This window comes from Chelon labrosus, assembly GCF_963514085.1.
Source record: "Chelon labrosus genome assembly, chromosome: 6".
Lineage (NCBI taxonomy): Eukaryota > Metazoa > Chordata > Actinopteri > Mugiliformes > Mugilidae > Chelon > Chelon labrosus.
Window position 1 is genome coordinate 24,526,292 of NC_140342.1, and position 23,967 is coordinate 24,550,258.

The 23,967-nt window shown below is 43.7% G+C and overlaps 1 protein-coding gene across 7 annotated transcripts in view; it reads right to left on the bottom strand.

The window, feature by feature from the left end:
• Positions 1-23,967, bottom strand: part of pard3ab (par-3 family cell polarity regulator alpha, b) — a 266,468-nt gene that overhangs the window by 169,367 nt on the left and 73,134 nt on the right. The window lies entirely within an intron of this gene.

Below are 23,967 nucleotides of genomic sequence, written 5' to 3' on the forward strand. Positions count from 1 at the left end.
TTTAGGTTTTTATATGTTATATCTTTAAGTCGTGCAAATGCAAAGGCCCATATGACTCAGGTCTATTAACAAGCCAAGACGCACCTGCAAACCTAAACTTCCCACTGGTAACTTAAAATTGAAAAGGTTCTCTTGGAATTGCTTCATAAAACCACAACAAGTTAGGAAGCATGTGGAGACTCTTTTCTATATTTGGGCCCAAAAATCGGATTTTAATCCTTTTAATCCAGGAGTAGGCAACGAGAACCAATTACAAGACAACACATCAGGATTTTGTGGGTACCAACTGGTCCAGATTGGCCTCGCCAGGAAGCCTAAATCACAGCAGGAGTACAATAAGCCTTTCCACATCGGTGCAAAGACAAAAGACACGTTGGTCGCTCAACATGTCCAATCATATTCTCTCTACAAACGCTTCCTCGCTTTCTCTTCAGTTCTTTGCGTTCAAAGTGCCCCCACAGATCTGATTAATTCCAGCGCCCGACGAGTCCCTTCGTTAGATTAAAGCCGAGATACGTGCCATCCCTCCGCGGCTCCCACCAGGCCGGCGTATGTGCTCAGCTGGCTTCGGTTACCGGAAAAGAAACAAGAAAGGTCCGTCCAACATTTGCCAATGCATCGGATGTGATCTAACCGTCCCTCGTGGTGAGAGCTGATGTAGAGGCACGGCTGAGATAATGTCTGAGGTTTAGCCCCCGACGCACAGAATATTAGCCAGATTTAAAACTAACAGAGACGCTTCTTCAACATATCACCGCCGCACATCTGGGTTTCTTTCCACGCTCTTGAGCCGATGAAAAGCCTGAACTATAAAGAGAGACTGACCAAACATCCTGTGGCAAGAAGCAGCTGATCCAAAGCAGACTCAATACGCATTCCTATCACCTCTGGGATATACATATATATATATATATATATATTTCTTTTAAAAGATATACCGTGCCACATGTGAAAAATAGAAATGTTTTTGAAGTCTCCTTTTAACGTCACAGGAATTTCCATGTCAAGATTTCAGTTTTATTTTGCTTTGACTATTTTTATCTTAAAGCAGGAGCTTCGAGAACCGTGAGCCGTTTCTGGACTGGAACCAGTTTATGAAAGGAAAGGAATTCAAAAGGAAACAAACACTTTGCTTCTGCTTATCTGTTCTTAAAAGCAAAGTTTGGACACAGAAGTCTTTAATCAACGGCTTTGGTTATATATGTGTCAGTGGACATGGAGAGTTCTTTTTTGTTATGAACTGCAGTTTATAACAAACGTCTCATCACAACAAGTAAATCATCGCATTTAAATCCCAAACTGTGGCTCACGATGGAGGTTCGTCATGTCTTTAAGAACGTCCTGGATGATGAGCAATCTGGACTTGGAGTGGAAGGATACAAACTGAAAACAGAGCGTCTGTGTCACCAACTGGCAGTTGGTATTTAAAAGATGATAGCGTTTACCAGACAGGGAGGGTCTAACGAAAATACGTTTCGTAATCGTAATCAGGTTCTTGGAGCTCGACTCCTACCAAGAGTCATACCGGGACTATGCTATGTGCAATGCTACAATCATGAGAGTGTGCAATTAGCAAGTCTTGAATCTGTCTTACTCATATGACTAAATAAATAAATGCAATGTGATTGCAAAACCCCTTGCGCTTCCATTGCTGCAATGATCCTAATGATCAGCTACGGTAACATGGTCAGCATTTCCTCCTTCTAATCAGAGGTTCCCACTTAACTCTTCACATGGACGCTAAATAAAAGGATCTGATGAGATATATGTGTTTATAATACGCCTCAGAACATCAATCAGAACAACGGAACCTTCTTCTGACAAAGTGGTTCGGCCTGCTTTAGACAAACATGCCCAGAAACAATGGATTAGGTCAAGTGTTTACATGGTTTTAAGAAGTTAATATATAATATACACCACCTCTCTCAAACTGACTGAAAATTCCATCTAATCAGGGTAGTCTGTTCTTATCAGGCATAACATTATGACCACCTTCCTAATGTTGTGCAGGTGCCTTGTGCCTCCAAAACAGTTGGGACTCATCAGAGAATGGACATGGGCCTTCTGAGGGTGTCCTGTGGTGTCTGGCAACACAGTGTTGTTAGTGGGGGGCCTTTGGGTCCTATGGGTTGAGGGGAGGGGCCTCTGATCAGTTTGGGATCTAGTGAACTTGGAGGCCAGGTCAACACCTTGTGCTGTTCTTTGTGTTTTTTGTTTTTTTTTTAGTTGTTCCTAAAGCGTTTTTGTGTTTGTGCCTGACGGAGGCGCATCAAGTCATCAAGGAGTGTCATTGCTATGGGGTGGGGGGTGCCTGGTCTGGTCTAGGTGGGTGCTACATGTCTAAGTAACATCCACACCAATGAATGAATGCCAGGTCCAAAAGTCACAAGACGGTCGATGTTATTTACTTCTCCCGGTCATAATGTTGTGGCTGATCGTTGTATATGGAGCATTCTTTGCTCTGATTGAGCCGTTATTCCACTTATTAGCTTGCCACTCACGTACATGCAAAAATATCCAGAACACAATGCTAAGAACAGACCTGTATCGTTTTCTGTTTACTCATAAGAATCAGTTAGTGATCAAAATCCATAATAACCATGTGATACCCAACTTTTTGGAGACTACCTTTAACATGCTGTGCATATTCTTACATGTAATAAGTGGACATATCTGCAGGCTTCTAATCTTAAACTAAAAATATGAAAAATACAAAAAGAAAGCGTTAAAATCTTGAGGCTACACACGATTAATTAACTCTTCAACCTTTATATATATATATATATATATATATATATAAAAAAAAACATGGCCAAACAGAAGGAAATGCATTCATACAGACAATTACATTTCGAGACACGCAGAGAATCCATTAAAACCCACACCATTCCAGTCCAGCTACCAGTCCTCCAGCGCATTAAACCTTCATTTCAGCCGCATTTAGCCCGAGAGCTGCAGAGCTTTATAGCGTGCTGGACATGCTCCCCGGTGAGAGGAACTGGCTCTCGGAGGGAGGGGGGTGCGGGGGAGGGTGAGGGGGGGCACGCATGCACACAAACACTTACATTTATAGACCTCGTTTTTCCCATTAGCCCCTTTACGTAAATGTGAACACATTTACTTCAAATTAGAGCTCGCTGCAGCCCGGGGCTAATGCACGGTAATGGGGGTAACACAGGTCAGAGGGCAAGCGTGTAAGACATGCAGGGACCGTGTAAAAGAAAAGAGAAGAGGGGGAAGAAAAGTAAAACTGATTAGTCGCGTATAATCAAGTGTGTGTGCGCGCGTGCATTTTAGCGAGACGCATGGGGAAAAGGCGGCAGCGCGGGTTGTGCGTCTGCCCGGGCGATTGTGTGTTTCGCGTGTAGAAATCTATATAAAACTCCCCGACAGACAGAACTCCGGTCCTCTCTCATTAAAGCTCAGTTCGGGCCTTAACAGCTGAGTCAGCAAACTCCCTCCACTCCCTGAGGACGCCACGGAAGAAGAACCCCCCCCAAACCCCAATGCGCTTTCCTAGCCCATGTGGTTGTTATTACATGGTAATCAGTTCGGCTGCAGCGAGCGCTGTACATGTGTTCTGGCTGATCTCATGTGATAAATAATCAGTAATAAGAGTAAATGCAAAAAAAACTAAAGTCCAACAAGGCTCTAGATTCTATCTGATTCTAGAGTTTGATATTACAACTTGCAGTAATCCTAAAACCACTTCCACACGTCTGCTAAAGGATATTTTGTGCACCTCAACGAATCAACACATCGTTAAAGCATTGTGCATTACCACAACATTCAACTGTCGACGTTCGACGACTGAAAAAAAAGGCCCTTAGGGATCCCAAAAGTTTCGAATTATCCAATTATTTCAAAGCAACAGCAGTCGGTGAAATCATTTGCATTGCCCCGTACACGGTACACAAATTATGTATGTATGAGATCATTCACATCGAATATATATTCTATATACGTCCGTATGCAGATGAGTACACGGCAATAAATAATTTTTCGCTGGGAGGGAGCTGATAAGAAACAAATGTTCCGCGTGTGATAATTGCTCGCCGGGTATTTGAAATAACTCTGCGATTGTGGAGCCAGAAAAAAAACACGCCTGAAGCTTCAGGAACAGCGCCAAGAATAAATGTCTGTTTGTCTAGCTTTAAATTAAATGTCTGAAAATCTGCGGCCGGCATTTATAGGTTGATCGTCTAATATAACTCTAGTCGTCTTGTGTCCGATGACGGTGAAGGCTCAAGAAGTGACGTCATGAGCAGAGGGCTGGTGGTTCGCAATCTGGTATCTGTAACCAAAGGCAGAAGCAGAAGGGTCAAAGCCTTATTCATCCGCTGATTATGGTTGAAACCTATGTCTGAGATTCTAAATTAGTAGAAGTGTTTCTCTTGGTTCAATTTCCGAAAATTAGTGCATGTAAATGGGGTTCACAGATTATCGGTCAGATGTATCTGGTGTAAATACAGGAAGGAGGTTTCCCGTTATTCTGGACCGGCGCTTACATCTGTGAGAGAAACGCCAGCATGCTACTCATTATGGAGCAGCAGCAGAGTTGGTATTTGCTCCAAAACTGGGGTAATTGTCTTGGCATGAGTTTACCATGCAGCAGCAGGGGAATGCCAAACTCAAGGAACCATCCTGAAAACAACACAATCCTTCAAACTCTGCCGAGAAAATGGACCGCAGACGGAGCAGAACGTCGAGCACATCTGGTCAGACTGAGGTCTGATCACGTTCATCCCGTGATACCAGCTTAAGTCAAGGGTCCCGGTGCGGTAATTTTGGTCCGCGTTCAAGGCGTCTGCTGCGTTCACACAAGCGGTTGAACGCAATCTGGTTCCATTTAAATGGAATAAGTGCTGCAAGTGTGACAGCAACATAAAGTATGTGTCATAAATCTGTGATTCGAGTTGACTTCCTTTGTCTCAATGGATTGCTGCTTTACGCTGCTATTATTCTACACCTCAGATTAGAAGATCATCAACGATCGCCAGATATCCAACATTTCTGAAGTAAAATCAGCCGTGTCAGATTGAGACTGTCAAAAAGTTTAACAAACACCAACGTTATAGAAGCTAGGCCAATGATTTAAGCCACTGAGGTACTTTAATTGACAATCCGTTCACCTTGACAGATCAGCTTTAACGTCGAACACTCAGTCCATTTATTATCCATCAGTTTGAATCAAAGTCAATTCCGGACAAAACCTGAATTAAATTAAATTAAAAACTGGTTTTCCTCCCAGGTGGAACACATAACTCGGCAAAGATTGGTTGTTATTTATAAATTCATGCGCCGCACCCTCAATTAGACTTGACAGAGCATACATTCAAATACCTTCTATATTATGGATCTACAAGGAATGCTCTAGATGCAAAGTAATGTATTTTCTATCCCTCCTGTTTTTAACAATGATGCAAAATGAAAAAAAATGTGACTGACAGTTGCTCCCTCTGGACTTGGTGTAGCTTCTGTTATTTTGTCGGTGCGACAGCCTCAAGTCAAAGCTAATTGTTGAGCTTTGTTGACAAGCCTTGACCCCGCCACGGGAGAACGGCACTCCGACAAGACACACACAAAGAAGAAAGGTGACATCCAATCAGCAGCAGCGCTAGTTTTTTTCCTTCCCCGAGGGAAAACCGAGGATGTGTACTGAAAATTAGGTGTTGATTGGCTCGCGAGACCGTGTCAATGAGGTTTGGACAGGTCAAAATAATCACACAGCTCGTCTTTTAGCGGTTCGATTAGGGCTGGAGGAGTCATTCTCAAAATGATTGTTCATTAATCATTAATACTGGCACAAATAATTAAAAAAACAGCTTAAAACTGTTTCTGATACTAAAATACTGCCAGTTTTAATTGTTTTATGACATACTGTGATCCTACTGCTTGATTTAACACAGTGTTGCCATGGACGCAGGTAGGTACACCCAACTGAGTGAATGTGGATGGATGTACTGCATGTGCATCTTTGTGTACGCGGCAAAAATCAACCGTTATCAACTTTCTTGCACAATCAAAAAGAAAAGTTTTCCAAAAAAAAAAAAAAGTAATTGAAAAGTAAATTCCAATGGAAAGTGTGAGTCAGTCCACTTTTCAGCAGTCACTTGCAGCTCATAAATCACCATCATAACTCTGGCTAGAACAATACGCTGGCAGCCGGGCCAGGGAGAGGAAGCCAGAGGTCTCTCAAAGGGGAATTAATCCTTACGGATGTGTGGTGGAGGTGGTGGAGGTGGTGGAGGAGGTGGTGGAGGAGGTGGTGGTGGCGGCGGCGGCGGCAGCGGGGGAGGCTGAATTTAGCAAGACACAGTCGCTGCTTGCACCACATCAGCAATTGCCCGGTTTTATTTCATCAGAAATCCCCCGAGCTCGCGCGGTGTGGCCGTCCAAAAGTGACGCTTGCCTTAGCCCCGGCCACCGGCTCCAAAACATAATTCTTTCCAAGCTGAGCATCCATCTATCGACCGTTTGATTTATTCCCTCGCCACATAAAAATAACGTCAAGTCATTACAATTTCACACAGAATCATATTACATCCACCTCCCCGCCATGTCAGGCTCCACGCTGTGTTCTTTCATAAGATTTATTGAATCTTAAGTGTATATATCAATAAAAGCAGACGCATAAAATAAAAGAGACTGATTATTGGAACGGAAGATAAATCCTGCTCGACACAATCACAGTACAAGAGAAACCGGAGCCACGCAATGAGCTCACCTCACTATAAACTAAAGATAATAAAAGGGAAAGAGGACGATGCTAGAGCCCAGATTTTACTGGGCTTAGTGTTAATATGTGGAGGATTTTCATTCACGGGAATAAAAATGAGAAAACCTTTATAACCAAGGAATAGAAAAGCTTCTTCAGATTTAATTCAAATATCAGACATTGTCAGACTTGGCATCTCTTTGTATTTGGTGACATATTGATCTGTTACATGCGGTTTCGGTTGGCTTCTAAACATCGTTGGACAGGGTCGGGCCAGCTGAAATTTCTGTCCTGCACCGTTGGCACTAGTTGGACTCCTGTCCTGGGCTTTTTAGCCAATTCAACATGCTGAATCCATGGCGGAATGAGTCGGTCAGAGAGATCCCTTGCATTGAACTTCCTAGCCTCCCAGCTAATAGTAGCTCTTCTGGTTTCCCCTCTTGAATAACAAACAAAGGTATGAAGAGTTATTTCCTTTCTAGTATCTTCTAGATGGCAGATGGCTGCAGTCTTTATGGTGTGTTTAAGTGCAATTGTTTGGTCCCGACACAGGTGACAACCTTTTTTTGACGGTAGGTCTTAGTCTTAGTCGGTTAATGTGGGTTTGGTGTGTCTATGGGCCTTAAGTACTACCAACAGTAACAGCTTTATCAGTGTCGGAAGTTTTTCACTCCGTGGTGCTGACCCCGTAAATCAGCATCAGTCAGCCTCTGGAGCCGAGTCAAGTCACGGGTTTATCTGACAAGTTATTTTTCTGTTTTAGTGAATGTTGGCAAGCGTCAAAGCTCGTCAAGAAGATGACCCAAAAATCACGTCACTAAACAAGTCTGCTGTGTGGAAGTACTTCACTGTAGGTGTTTGGCAAGATGGTGGTAAGAGATTCGAGTGCCAAAACACTCGGTATCAGATTGGGAGGCAAAAAATATTGATCGGGGGACATCCCTAGTCAATACTATCAAATACAGTTTGAGGTGTACTTCCTTTTTTTGCTCTGAGATCGGGAACAAAACTCGAAAACACAGAAGGAGTCTCTTGATTGAATTTGTTTTTTCCACAATGTGGAGGCAGAGAAACTGTTAGAGACACTCATTCCATGACGCCAAGCTTTACGTTTGCACCAGTATCATCAAGACGAACGCCGTTGCTTGAAGTATACTTTGCAGAAGAGATCTGATTCTGTAACGTAAGAGTTTTTTAGGCCTGACTCGTGCTAAACCGAGTCTTTGCCGGGGTGTGAGGGGGCAAAAAAGGGCAGCTGTCAGCAAAACAAGGGAGGAAACCGCTAAACTCTCGCCTTCACAGCTGTGTAATCCAAAGCATGCTGTCTCGACTCCTCACTTAGGTCAAGAAACTGCAGCCTAGAACCTTTTCCTTGGTTATACGCTTCAGGAACTGTGTCAAAAGTGCGAGGTTGCAACAGGGCCTATTCCCAAAAGCCGTCAAAACCCTCGGCATCAGGCGGCCAAAAACCACAGAGCGCAGACAGGCAGTGACCGGTGTTACTCCCAGGTCAGCATACCGCACCGAGGAGTTAAGTTTCAAAATGAGACATCTCGCAAAAGCGGAGGAGAGAGCGACGCATGCCGTGAAAAATCATTTTTAAATGGCGGTAACTTAAAACTTCAGATGACAAGATGATAACACTTACGCTGACAAGTTTCCCCACAGTTTAAGGTTTGAAAGATGAACCTCGGGTCATGTTTTTCTTCCACGTGAAAGCGGACAGATATATTTTAAATATTTGAACAGCGAAACCACAGCTTCGTTCCTTCACTGCGTACGTTTCTGGCTCCATTTCAGGAAGCCTCATCGAGAGCGGCCACCTCAAGCAAGAACAAGACGCTTGACAGGTTCATTAGGGGAAGTCAGAAACTGGCTGTAAATAATGCCCGTGTTTGGAAATAGCTGAAAGAGCCGTGACCAGGAGTTATATTTTCATGGTTACCGCTCAATGAGTAGCAAATACACGACGGCGGCGGGGGCGATTCATCAAAGGCGCGAAGGGGGAGGTTTGATTTGTTACCTGAGAGGTTGTGAGAGTTTTCCAGGTGGACAGCTGCACCGCAAGTTTCCACAAAAACCCACTGACAAAGAATAACACTGACTCCCGCTCACCTACTTCATCATATCTGTACATATTCAGAAATTTAAGGTGAGGAAAGCCAGCTTTACAGTACTATGTTCAGCAGAGGAAGGCCAGGTGGGTTGAAATAAAGACGGCCCCTGGTACAAATCCAAGACCTCTAAGATGAAACAGCCACTACAACGTTTAGGAAGAATAAATCTCCAAAAGAAAATCTCTATATAGAAGTTTAAACTCCAACAGAATCAGAACTGACATCTGAGTTTTCTCACCGAAGCCCCTCATCTGTCACACTCCCCGAGCGTTTAGGCGCACCCCGTCCCATTCCCACACATTCGGGCGCACAATGAAATTGAAGTGGAGTTTGCTCAAGCGGTTCCTCGATGTTGTTTTGTCACTTTCCCTCAACGTCACCACGCATCACTCTCATCCACTCACGCCAGCCATATCTGCCTGATTCAGAAAGACACATTTTGGACTTTTATCGTCACGGGGGAAACATTCTGCACCAACGACAACAAAAGAAGCTGTGAAAAGCAGATTCTGAATGTGCATTATGGGATTTATGGGGATTTATTCTTTCATTTATCATTTATCCCTGTGGAACATCACACATCGTATTTTGTTTTCCCAACACGTCGGAAAGTTCAAGGCGTCCGACGTCTTAAAACTTTCTCTGACTTTTTGATTTGACGTGACTCCTAGGGTTGTTGGAACAACCGTTTTCGTGAGCCTTTATGGAAAAGTGTTAATCCGAGCAGCCCGGGCCAAAGGGGCGGCGGTTTGGATGCGTGACAGATGCGGCTAAGATTAGCCGAGGTTGGTAGACGAGCGGCGCAACCCCAAACTCCCACAGAGACGCTTACAGAGTGAGCGAAGGCAGAACACGCAGTGACCTTGACCTCGGCAAGTTTATATAAAGACACGCACACAAAGATGGAGGAGGAGGAAGAGGAGAAGGAGGTGGTGTATCAAATGAAGGCGAATGAGACATGACATTGAGCAGGTGTGATTTCGCCATCCACTCCAAAAACACCGTCTTTCTCTTTAATTCACTCAGTCTCTCCCTCAAAACACAACCCGACACAATGCACACAACAATTACGCCAAAGCAAAACACGTTCAGGATTACACTGTAATCGAGCCGAGGACAATTCAGAGCGGAGAGGGCCCGATTCCACTCGGTACACTGACCTACGATCCATTTCACTTTAATCCAGACAATTGAAAACATGTGGAGTAGAGCTCCGGAGTCGGGGGCCAAGCTGACAAAAGGAGGCCGGCAATCAGACAGGAGAGGGCAGAGGGAGGGAGTAGAGGGAGCGAGGCAGTGGAGGTGATTCATTCTCCGAAATGAGGGGAGTGCTGAGCTGCGACTCGTAATTCCCTGAAAGATGTTCCTCTAGTTTCACCGCTCCTTACTGAACTTTTACTGACGGACTTTGACTGAACTTTGGCTGCGTGCCTGAGAGAAAGAGCATGACGCCATGCGAGGTTAAAGAGAAGTTATTACCCATATCTTTTACTGTTTTTAATATATCTGCAAAAGTCCTTTTTAATGGTATGCTTATTCTTTTTTTGCTCAGAGTTAAAACATAAGATGTCTGTGTGCTAAATAGGAAGCAGCAGCCAGCAAGTCAGTTAGCTTAGCATAAGAAAGGAGAATGAGTAGTAGGGATGTCCAGATTGGTATTGGGAACAATCCCTTTTGTAGTCATTTGTTTCAGGTCTTCCATAAACCAAGACCATGTCCATGTAGTGTCAAAAGTTCTGTGGTTCGGTGGTTAGCCAGCATCAAAGCTGCCAAAAATTGAAGGAGAAGAAGAACCATAATCACGATACTAAACATGTGTGCAGTGTGGAAGAACTTTACTCTGGAAAATGAAGTCACTTAGACAGAAATCTGTTAATTGGATGTTTGGTGAGGTGGTAGTAACTGATCACTGTTCAGTACTACCAACTTGAGTCAACACACAAGAAGAAAAGTTGAACATTGAGTTTAAAAGAAAAGTTTCGTGGAGACAGCGTCAAGGAGAAAAATATTTCAGAGAGGGTTACGGAGTTTATAGCAGCGTTGGACGGCCAGAACGTTTCTGGAGTAGAGAACACGGGTTCTTTTTCTAACTTCGCTCGGTGTAGCTTAACTCGATTAGGTTCAGATAGCAAGCTAATGCTAGCTAAACCAAGACCGAATGAGCTCGTCTTTACACGTTAGCCCAAGTTACACAGACCAAAGCTACTTCCGAAAAACTTAGTCAGCACAATCCAACGAAGCCGGAAAACTGCGTTCAGCGACATTCTCCTTTACGGGACGCCTGAGAACTGTTAAGCAGATATCCGAGCTAGCTTAGGCGCGCTGAGGGAGCTTAATGTAGTTTCTCACTGGAAGAAAGCGAGAATGAGTAGGAGGGGTAGGTTGACCGTGATAGTACAAGGGGGCGGGGCCCGTATCACGGGTCAACCTGTCTGTCAAAGACAGACGTGGTGTCATTGGAGCTTCCGTAGTTGGTCACGCCCAAGGCGATTCCCATAGTGAAACACCTCACTCTGTTATCAAAGAACCAGGGATTACGTAATGTAACCCAAAGTTTTCTGGAGCCAAGGTACGAACTACCCTCTCCACACTACATTAACTTTGACAGAAAGATTTATTGGACTTAATACAGTCACATGGTGCGCATAAGATTTAGGAGACTACAAGGAAGATAAAAGTCTTTATGAATCGCCAGGGGAGGAAATTTGATTTATTTAAGATCAGATCGGGACTTGATCGGCCGGTCGAGTCCCGATCCCGGACTTCCCTAGTAAATATTGTAGAACATTAGCTAGGCTCAGTCCACAGATAAAATAGATCCTTGACCTGTTCATTTGTGAACTGGCAGTGTGGGGAAAAAGTGTAATATTTAATATGTACAGAAATGTAATAAGAGTTGGGGTTATTTAAGAAAAACAATACAATAGCTTTGCAAGAAAGAAACTATAATTTTTCACCAACACCAATTTGTATTCAGTGATTACTTTATCCGCTAACTGTTTGTGACGCATAATTATCTGTTTCAATAACGGGTGCAGAACGGGTCTTGTTGATTAAAGCAATAAAAGGTTTCTTTCCCGCGGGGGGAGTTTTGTTTCAAGCGGAGGTCGAAAAATGAAACCTAAAATTAAAATTCTTCCGATTCCTCCTACTCTTTCTTCGTCGCATTTGAATAGCTACGATCTGAATATAGCCCCATCTGCTCGTTCATTTACACGCGGCAGCTAAACTGACCGATCTGGATACAGGAGCTCTGAAAACACAGTGGAGGAGTGCTGACAGTCCTTGGACTGGGTGAAAAGTGTGTTTAATTCAAGCTGCTGAAAGCTGATAGATGTGGCCGCAGCAACAAATCCACACACACACACACACACACGCACCCCTGAGAAAGACTATTTCCTATAGCCTAAAACTTGATATTGCACCGTGAACCCATTTTTGAAACCTCTGTAAGAGGAGATTGTCCTCTGGCTTGATAGGTGGAGCAGTAAGTACAGCCGCTGCCACGAGTGCGGGTTCATTTCCCACCGACGCTTTCAAAACTCACAATAAACTCGCCCACTCTTGCATCCACCAGAAGATTTTGTTTATGCGCCTGGCTCTATTGCAAGTTTATCCCTTTTTTTTTTTTGTAAGCAAACATCTTCTAAACGTACTCAGACTTTATTATTTTAAGCAATGAAATGTATGCACAAGTTGTACGGGCAACAAACATTGCCGGGCCACTGGAGAGGGCCAGCAGGAGCAATAAACATCTCCGGACTGATCAAAGACCGTGCATGAAAGATGGATGCAGTGAAAAGTGAAGGCCAGTGAAGCGATGGTCGACGGGCTCCGACAGACTCCCTTTCGAAATTCACAACTTCTGTCACGAAATACTAAGACGATTCTTCTTCGACAAGTTATCAAATGTTGTAGCTCCTAGCCTTATTTAGCATCTGCGCCAATAGAAGGCAAAATTGTGTTATTTATTTTGAGCATCAGACTGATGGAATTGCTGCAACTGAATGGTGCAAGATATTTGTTTTGCCATCTGAGGAAAATCGGATGTTAAAGTTCCTACTTAAACTTATTTTGGTCTGATGTGAAAGCTCACATCTATTCTCCCTGGATGGCTTCTTTTCCAGCAGAATAAACCAAGCGAGATGACAGTTTTTTGGAGCTACTGTACGAGGCTCTTTCCAGCAATCAGGAATCAGGAAGAATTATTTTAGTGTTTGTTGTTTAGGTGCAGCCTTTGCCTGAGTGGACTTTTTTGTGTCGGCGAATCTAGTTGGTAGTATCCTATGTCGATCTCTTGCTACCACCTCACCAAACATCCACATTTCACAGTTTGGAAATATCTGTCTGACTGACTTCATTCTCCAGAACAAAGTACGTAGCAGACATGTTTAGTCACGTGATTTTGGTTCCTCTTCTTCTTATAGCTTAAAACAGAAGAGTCTCTACCTGGCTGGTTTCTGTCTTAGCTGAGCTTAAGGTTCTGCTCAAGGTTTCTTGATGTTAAAAGGGAGTTTTTCCTGGTCCACCATCGCCTTCAGGCTTGCTCTGGGGGTTTCAGCCTGGGTTTCAGACCAGATGTTGTAAAGCATCTTGAGAAAATTTGTATTGTTATTGACGTTATATAAATAAAATTGAACAGAAATTGAAGAAGACGCTTTGATGTTACAACTACAAAATAATCGGGCTTGGCTGAGGCCTTATACCAGTCTGATAAGGATGTCCCTATGTGTCATGGCCCTTTCAGTTAGCGTGGAGGTCTCGTGACTACCTTTCCTGACTTTAAAGCAAAATCGTGCTTGATCTACTTCCACGTCAGTCCAACTCATCTTCGAGAAGTTTTTTTAATAGAATAATCTGACACAGTTTCGTCTGTATTAATAATCACTCTGGCTATTAAACACACGGAAATACGATTGAAATACAGAAGACTGTTCCTTTAAATGAACGGCAAAGACTCTCTGTGGTGTGTGTGTGTTAGAGAGAGAGTACGTTGGTGGTTGTAGGGGTGAGGTGGGGTGAGGGGGGTGGGAGGGAGGTTGTTAGCTAGCACACTAATGAGCACCATACATCATGCTATCAATGCTAATCACACTTAGGCCTATATTTAGCCATTTAGCTTCAATTACCTGTTTTCCATGGGACTAATCAACACTTAGCAGGCGACACTGCCGCTGTAAATGTGACCGTGTGTGTGTGTGCGCACAGTGTATGTTTAATTAAGTAAGACAACCTGTATATGAACATGAGGGCTTAATAGCTTCTGGAAGGAAACCGCAGCTCTCGCCCAACGGCCACGTCCACAAAACAAATTGCTTACAACTGACTGGTGCTTTTCTGATTGAGATTTTCTTTGTGGGTCCTTAAAAAGTCCATTTAAAAAGACAGTTTAAGGTTGCATTTATGTATAAAAACCCAACAGCATCATGATCTAGCTGCTCTGTTTCCGGGACATACTGTATCTGGGAAGAAGCTGTCCCAATGTCAACCAAACACGAGACTACATAACCCTACATTACCGGTATGACCCCGTCATGTTCTGTACTACATGTTTTGTTTCTGTGCTGCGTCTATTTCAGGACAACAAACAAGTTTATCATCTAACCACAGCGACATAATGGAGGAAACACGCAGCGCATTTACTGGATGCATGACCGTCCTACGGAAGAATCCGAGCTGTCAGTTGAGAAAGGGAGGAAGAGGATGATTGATGGAGGCCAAACAGAAAAAGCAGAGAAGGTAAAGACAGGGGAAGAATTTGGGGTGGAAGAGGTCGGAGAAAGGATTAGGGATAGATAAGACAGGGACCTGGAGCAAGGAGATGATGGGGGGTTAGCTGAAGAATGAAGGGGAAGTGGGTGAAAGGAGGCAAGGAGGCGAGACCAATCATCCATGAGAAAGACTCGGCGGAAGGGGAGCGAGCTCTCAGGATTGAGCTGCTTTAAACTGAGTCGGAGTCTGGCTTAAACGCTCGGCGAACTGGACGGCTTCCCTTCTCTCTCCCCCGGGAATTATTCTGTCACTCCCTTGGCTTGGACAAGCGGGTGTGGGGGGTAGTGTTAGTCGATCTGTGTGGCGTAACACAGCTGGCAAGGCTAGCGCTGGCTCCAACGGTGGGGCAGTTTCTGTTGCACAATGAAACAGCCTTCAGCCGAGAGGAAACGACTCTTTATTTAGCAATAAATCAGCCGAATTAAAGAAGGTGGGAAGTGAGGGGGAGATGTAGAGAGAACTGGGGGGGATGGAGTTGGAGGGCAAAACGGAGGTTAAAGTTTCATGAGAAACAGTCGTCTATTAGAAGACTAGGCTGCTACTTCAAGCAAAGAGCTTTGGTTTTGTCTCGTTAAGCCGGAGTTCTTCCAACAACTGAATACACTGCAGTGTATTTGTGAGAGAAGTTCCTACACACTACAAGCAGTAGCTTCATTCTCAAAGCCACGACACCAATGACTGTTCATTCTGAATACAGCAGTTTAGAGTCAGCTGATACAACAGTAGGGATGTCCTGATTATCAGGCCAATCCATTGATCTTTTGCAGTTATTTGTTGAAGAAGAAGTCGAAGGAGAAGGAGAAAAAGGAAAAGAAGGAAGAGAAGAAGAACAAGAACGAGAACAAGAACAAGAACAAGAAGGAGGAGGAGGAGAATAAGGAGCATAAGAAGGAGAAAAACCATGAGAAGAAGAACAAGAAGAAGAAGAAGAATTAGAAGAAGTAGGAAGCAAAGAAGAAGAAGAACGAGTAGTAAGAAAAGAAGGAAAAGAAGAAGATGATGAAGAAGATGGAGGAGAAGAAGGAAAAGCAGAAGAAAATGAAGAAGATGAAGAAGAAGGAGGAAAAGAAGAAGAAGCACAGCGAGTAGGAGGAGAAGAAGAAAAAGAAGAAGAAGGAGAAGAACCAGGAGAGGAAGAACAACAAGAAGGAGAAGAAGGAGTTGAAGATGATGATGAAGAAGAAGGAAAATAAGAAGTTGAAGATTAAGAAGATGTAGAAGAAGAGGAGAAGAAGGAGGAGAACGAGTAGGAGGAGAAGAAGCAAAAGACAAAGAAGGAGGAGAATGAGTAGGAGGAGAAGAAGAAGGAAAAGGAGAAGAACAACAAGAAGAAGGACAAGAAAAAGAAAAAAAGAAGAAGCAGAAGAAGAAGAAGTCTTTACTCTGGACAATGAGATCAGTCAGACAAATATTTGCAATTGTGCGATGTGGATGTTTGGTGAGATGGTAGTAGATCTTCATTGGGATCAGCTGTTCTCAATATTAAAGGATTAGGATGGGGGTGAGGGGGGCAAAGAACTTAATCTGGACCTCCCTATAAATATATCAGTATGACTAATGAAGGTAAGATCCATCAGATCTTTATCCCCTCTAATTCACAACTACCTCATTCTGTCTACCTTTCCTGTTTCTAATCAGCTGACTGTGGTAGTTTCCATCTTAACCACTCCGATAATTCCAATCTGCCGTGCCTGCCAAACCTTAAACCTGTTCTCCTCTGCTGCTGACTGCTGTCATTTCAGTTTAAAATTAGCTGCGACCCTCCTCCACACCCTCGTTCACCTCCAGTCCTCACATCCAAGGCCTAGGTTGAGCTCATCAGAGTCCACTGCTCATCTGCTCAGTACCCAGAATCCCCCCGGTGTTTACTACACTAAGCACTAAGACTCTCTATCCTCTCAAATATGACGCCGCCAATCACATTTTTGTTGTATTAAACAAACCCTTTACTACGCTCCTATTGCACAAAGACGTGATATCATTGGGCTAATTTTATCCCAACATGTCTTTGCTGCAACATGTTGAATAAGTTGATTGCCAAGGAAAGAATGACACATGCGACCGGATTTACAAGAAGACGAAGAAAGGGTTTTTAAAAAGCAGACTGGGGATCATGTTCTGTGACGGACCCTTCATTCATCTGTAGTTTTGTTCACTTTGTCTTTGGTTAGGTTTCCGGAAAGATCATGGTCAAAAACTACACCCTTTAAATGTACGCCAACAAGCTTGTCCAACCACAGTGATGAGCCTGGCCCTGGAGCGGGGAGATTTTAAATGCACATCATTCTCCTCTAAAGGTGATTATTTTAACCCCCGCAAACTATAAATCATTAGCATTTTCCTGGTGAAGTCAGGGTGCTTCTTAATGACCAGATTTGAGGTGGAATTACTTTAACAAATGTCTGTAAACAGATCATCTGTCAGTGTAGCCGCTGAGTTTTGGACTGCCTGGTTTCCAACTCCAAATTTGTTCCGTGGTGAAAAGCAGTGGGATACCTCTACTGACAAGTTTTAGAAACCAGTGAGACAACCCACTAAACCCCTAAATATATATATATATATATGAGAACAGTATCTGGCAGACACTGTGCTGGGATGAGTGCCTTCTTCCTTCCAACCTGCCTCCACTACCGCTACTTTACCCCTTAACCTCTTTTGACAATGCCAGGAAAAGTATCTCTCGCACTCAGCTCTGGGCGATACGTTCTGGTAGCACTGAGAAAGAGGAAAGTCAGCTCGGGATCACATCACATTTTCATTTGTCCCGTTCAGAACAGGCCTCCGTACACTGCCGCTGGACGCCGTTCAACAAGCCTCTAAGTACCAGACGGTATATTTTCCAAAACCACACCGCGACGATCATTCCTCTGAAGACTTCATTAAAGAATATTTGCAGAGCAGCCATTATCACTGGGCCGTGTGGGCAATAACCCTCTATAAATAAAGTCCAGGCCTGAATAAAAGCAGCACCAGTGGGAACGTAACCGCTAATGCTAGTCACATTAGCGCCCTGCACAAAACCTGCAGAAGCACTTTGCGCTGAGGAGGAATTTTCGGGGACACTTTAAAACTGTGCGTCTTGAGTCATTAGGAAGCATCTGTGAGGTTTATGTGTGCATACGTCTGGCGGAGGATTTGAAAGCTCGCGACGTCGAGGCTGACCCACATACGTTCTTGCAGCCAGGCGGAGGCCTCGTAAAGCCTCGCTGTAATTGAGGGCCGAGGGAGCAACCTCGGGAGTGACGGCCGCTTAATGAGAAATTATAGTTGTGCTGATGCTTTCAGAAAACCTCCCGCCATTTTAGAGTAATTACATCTCATATGGTTTCATTACGCAAGCTCCTTATTTGGATTAGGAAATATTACGAATGAAATAGGAGAGGATAAACCCTGCTGGGATTAGCGCCCGTTAGAGACCACCCCAACCCCCAAGTATACACACACACTTATAAATGAGGTTCAACAAGAGCGGTCATTCAGGGTTGCTCAAAGATAAATTATACTGTGGATTTATCTAAATTATCCAATACATCTTTGTCTAATTGCTCCCATTACCCCCATCAGTCCCATTAGGGTTTAGATTTAGGGTTTGTTTTCTTGGTGACGAAGGAACTCTTGGAGAAAGAGTCTCCAAGGTGGTGGTTGCGGTGGATTAGTATTTAAGCAGTAAAAGATGCACTGTTCTAATTGGTTCCGATGGGTTTGAAGGATTGCGTGCGCTTTGGTGCTTCCTGTTTTCTCCGCCCTGAGTGTTTTGAGCTCCTTAATTTAAAATAAAAAGGTGCAGCTGTGAGCAAACACTCCAAATCGCTGCAGCTTTTAAATAAGGGGCGTACGCAGGGGCGAGACTGTCCGACTGAATCGTCAGTAGGAGAGGGAAAACGGACAAAAGTCTTTTGGGTTTTGTTTTGATTAAATGGTTCAGGATCACCTCGAGATCAGCCATTGTTCCCTGTTATTACTCTGTTTTCGCACGCCTGAACATAGCTATCACACAGTTAATTGGCAAATGCATTGTGTATATGCTTCCCAGAAACATAAATCATCTCTCAGCAACTTCTAGTAAGACTGCCGGAGTCAATTCCAATGCGGACTAAAACCAGTAAGGTCTACTCTACGATATTTTTTTATCATTAATTCCTACACCAATCAGGCATAACATTATGACCACCTTCCTAATATTGTGTAGGTCTCCCTTGTGCCTCCAAAAGAGTTGGGACTCATCAGGGAATGGACATGGGCCTTCTGAGGGTGTCCTGTGGTGTCTGGCAACACAATGTTGTTAGTGGGGGACTTTGAGGGGAGGGGCCTCTGTGGATCATCCCACAGATACTTGATCAGTTTGGGATCTAGTGAATTTGGAGGCCAGGTCAACACCTTGTGCTGTTCTTCATGTTTTTTTTTTTTGTTTTTTTTTTACTTGTTCCTAAAGCGTTTTTGTGTCTGTGTCAGGCTGCATCCTGCTGGCTGCTGCCATCAAGGAGTGTCATTGCTATGGGGTGGGGGTGTCTGGTCTGATCTAGGTGGGTGCTCCATGTCTACAGTAAGGTCCAGAAGTTTCCCAGGAGAACATTGAATTGTCACAAGATGGTCAATGTTATTTACTTCTCCTGTCAGTGGTCATAATAATGTGGCTGACTGGTGTATATACTAGCAGTGACATTAATTCTAAGCCCTCGTGATATAAATCTTTAACACTAAATGTTTCTTAATTTCAGCTAAATTCACAACCATACTGGAAGGGTTCGTCTTTGAGCCTGCGACTAATGACTGCTTTAATTATTGATCAACCTGCTAATTACTGTGTCAAACACTCAATATTAATTGTTCAGTCTAAACGTACTGCTTTGTTTGACCAACCAAACATCCGTAATGCAAAGATAGGAAAAACGCATTTTATTTTTCTTTCTTTGTCTCTGTATTTAAAGACTGGTACTGCAGTGGCAGCACAAAAAAAAAAAACAAGCTCCAAACCACCAACTGTCAGCAAAGTCAAGAAAAGACACGGCCACACACTGTGATTTCTGTCTTTGTCAGTCAGATGTGGATCAATTTGAGCTTTTAAGAACTTTTAAATGACCCAAATGCTCCAACTCATCCACCGGCTCAATCGTTATTTCACTCGGGAGCTGTTCCTGTGTCACACTAGCTGCTCTTAAGACCACCGCCGATAGTAGGGGACCTGAAGTTTGCTCAGAGAATATCCCCGGCTGCTGCTGCTGCTGCGACTCTCTCTCCCTCTCATTACCACAAATATTTCACTTGCGATTAAAAGTGGTTCTGCTAAGTCAGAGGTGGATTTGTGGTGCAGCGGTATTAGCCCTGCAAGTTTAGGCTTTAATCCCAAGCCAGGGCAGAGCAGAGGTGAAGGTTTTTTTTTCTGTCTGAGTCTATCTATCTCTCACACCCACGCACACGAGTCAACTCGGTGCAATTTATGAGCGCTAACCTGCACATACACACCGAGGCAGGAGTTAACTCTCACCTAAAAAAGTACCAGAACTTCCCTCATCGCTCTTTCACACACACACACACACCTCCCCCAAAACCCATCATCAAATCTCTTTCACCACCTCGGTCCCCAGGAGAGGAGCCCCGGCACTGAAATCTAATTAAAGGCTCCATAAGCCGAGCTCAAATGAAACCGTCACATCAAAGTCGCAGCTGGGACAGAGTGACACAAATCAATAAGGCTGAGAGCTCCGGCAGATCCACCGCGCACCCTGGAGACTCTGGAGACTCTGGAGACTCCTGAGCCGAACCTGTGCCGGGATTAGTCCGGTCAGCCAGACGCTCTTAAACTGGAGGTGAAGAAGAAGAAGAAGAAGAAGGGGGCTGTTGGTGCCTCTTGGTCTATGTTTCAACTTCTGTGTCTTCATCGCAAAAATTCAAATTTGACCCGTGTATTTTCTCTCTGGAAAACTGCTGACTACAGTTGAATGAAACGCCTCAAGCACATGGACATATGGTGCACACTCAGGTCCTATGCATCTGAAAGGTTACGTTTCATTTTTTATAACTTCAGCTTTAAACTATGTTCCAGCTTGTACCATGACCTGGATGACTGAGAACTTTCACAGGCAACTTGAGCTCAGAGTGAAACTAACCAACAAATAAAAAGAGCATCATCTTTTAAACGTAAGCTGGACTCTTTCTCAGGTTGTAATAGGTCTCATTTCATTTGCTCTGTGCAGGAAAAGAGGTCCGTATTGGATTATTCAAGCTTCTGATTGTTTTTGATCCTATAGGTAACAAACCATAGACTGTATAAAGACGGGTGGTGGAACAGCTCCTCTAAAGTGAAGCCAAAACAAGTAGAGCTCCCCCTGGTGGCTGGCTGCAGTATAGGTCAGAAGCCCCACCTCCTCCATGTTAGAGGATGGGCCGAACTAAAACACTAAAATACACGTCAGATACATTTTTTGTCAAGGATGGTTTCTGTCATTTTAGGTAGTTAATATAATGTTGATGTATGTTCAAGAGACATTTTTTCTGCCAAGTTTCGTTTTAGTTGACACAATAGAAATAGGATGTGACATCATGATGACTACCAGTTGCCATATCTCCGTGAAGCGGGGAAAAAAAAAAGTGTTAATTGTTTGGATAAGTTTTGTTTTAGTTAGTTTTGACGCAATTTGACGTTACAGACACAGGATGTGACATAATGGCGACTACCAATTGCCATGCCAGTGTATTATCCAACATTTCCTTGTAACTGGTGGAGGTAGAGCGAGTGAGTCTGGAGGAAGTGTGGTCGGGTCATCGAATACCAGCTCCGCTCTTGGACCGTACTGATCAGACTCTGGCTCCAAACTTGCAAGATGGCGCTGCCCGTATCCCAGGGAAAATAGCGTCAGTTTGGCCAATGCAAGGAAGTGACGCATTGTACATGTTTATATACAGTCTATGCAACAGACTGCAGTGTAATTTCTTCCAGTACAAGACCTGCGTTTTCTGCCAAGTGATCTTCTGAGCAGGTGGGTGATTGAGGGTTTTGCTCAAGGGTACTTTGATAGTGGGAATGATTCAAACAGTACACTACCCTTTTTTCACATATTTTTTCTACTGTTCTGGGAATCACACAAGTGAATTTCCAGTCATAAGCTTGGATTTAGAGTACAAGTCTGGTAACGCATCATTTGGATTTCATTATGGGGTGTTTTTTCTGAAAAATGCAACTGAAAAAAAAAAAAAAAAAAGCATGTAACTGACTAGTCTTAAAGCCGTCATGTAATTCTTTGCCAGAGTGAAGAATTACATGAGGTATGCTTCTCAAAATAAATAGCTGTTAAGTAGAGGGTTGGGTATCGCCACAGATTAGCTGAATGGGGTCGATTCAGAGTCACAGGGTCCCGATTTGAGTCGATATCAAATCATTTAGAGATACTTCTGTTTCAAAACGATTTCAATTACTCCAACATTTTAGGTCTAGCTGACACATGGCTTTGGTTTTGATGCAGGAAACTTGATGAGTCGATGGTGGGTCCTTTCAAGTCATGATTAATTTGCATCGGAAAACGTATTTATTTTAAACTCAGCCCTATAATTTCACAGTCGGTTTATTTTACAACAGACACAACAGAAAAATCTCGCTTCTCTGAGAGCCGTTCTAAATCCCCCCCCTCGAAATGTTCAGGGCGGGGAACGTCGGGCTGGCTTCCAGACTGTGGATTTGTTCAGTCTGGCTTTTAGCTTCAGGTGCTGCAGGATAATATATTATCGTAAAGTGTGTGTGGTCCGATCCAGACGGTCTATCTGCTCCCTGCGAGTATCGATCCACTCAAACATCCATACATTTTTTTTTTCTGGGTACTCTGCAAATCTGGTCGAGGGCTGGCGTGACAGCCACGAGGGAAACTCTCAACTCTTGTAAACCAGATCTCTGCACTCTTTGTTTTAAAACCCTGCTACAGACACATATTACTTTTTAATAAGCGTGCAGCCTTGACTCAGACAGTGCTCTGGGTGCTGTTCAATAAGTTAGAAAATATCTTTGGGGCCAAGAATTTACTTTCGCTCTTCCCCTTCTGCATAAAGCGCCACGACCTGGTACAAATATGAGACAACAGCGGAGGGGCATTAAGATGAGATCTGTTAGGAAATCTAAGGTTTATTGCCCAGCAAACCCTGCAAGGACCGGTAAAATGCAGAGTGAAAACTAGTCTGCATATTGAAGCGGGGCTTCATTGGACTCTGGTGGAACGTTTGATGAGTAGAAAGAGAAGTCTGAGGGAAAATGACTTACCTGCACGGAGAGAGTAGAGAGTCGATTCAAAGGAAGGAGGGGAGGAAGACATCAGCAAACGGAGCATGAAGAGAAAAGAGAAAGGAATGAGTTTAATTATCAGAAACACGCCAGCGGGTTTGATTACAGTTTGATTCCTATCTCTGTGTGATGGGATCAACTTCCAATCGATTCGCGCTGCAGGTACAAAACCACACAAATCATTAAACGGACACAAAAGCATTTAACTTTGGAAATAATTGCAGAGCATCACCACAACAAGAGCACTGAAACTTTATGCCTATGCACTTAAAATCTACATATGACATGTTATATCTGACTCACTGCAGCCGCAACAAAATGCAAAGACTGAACCCGTTTAATTCGTCCCCGGTGTCCGTGCCATTAGAAGCTTCTCTGATTTCCAAGGCGACACAAAGACCACGCTTTGTGTAATGCAGTGCATTTCAACCCCTCCCCGTGCACTCGTCTGAGTCCAAAGACGCTACAGTAAAAGATGTTTAATGCAAGTTTTTTTTAAAGAATCTGCTCCACGCTCTTGTTCGGGGGCACTTTTAACGTTTCCACCGCCGCCTGAGAGCCGAGACATATTTGGGCTCGTATCAGCCCAGGATTTCATCCGGTGCAGCATGAACTAATCTTCCCCGCAGGCTTCGAACCCAATTATGCATTACACAATGTTAAATCGGCAAACAACAAACGCATTGTTTTGCTAGTTTGCACACAACGACCAGTCGGGGGGGACGAGTGCTCATCTCTTTTGTCATTTGAATCGTTTCATTTGCAAGTAAAGGGAACAAAAACACTCAGTTTCTGTTGATCTGTAATCATATTATTTGTTGTGGCATGATTTCTGGACTCCCTTGGGTACACTCTCGAGCTTTAGATGCAACATCTAACAGTGTGATGATGAATAAAAGTTTCCCTTGCGGTTTTAAGGTATGATTTCATTTTATTCTGACCATAAAACTAAGCAAAACTGGTATGCATTTCAAGTTGTGTCTATCTTGAAATGCCTCTTCTGCAACGTCTTATACCTCCACTGATCATTCAGATTACGTAAAGTACATTATCCAACCCTCTGCAAGGCGATGCTTATCCTGGAAGACATCAGC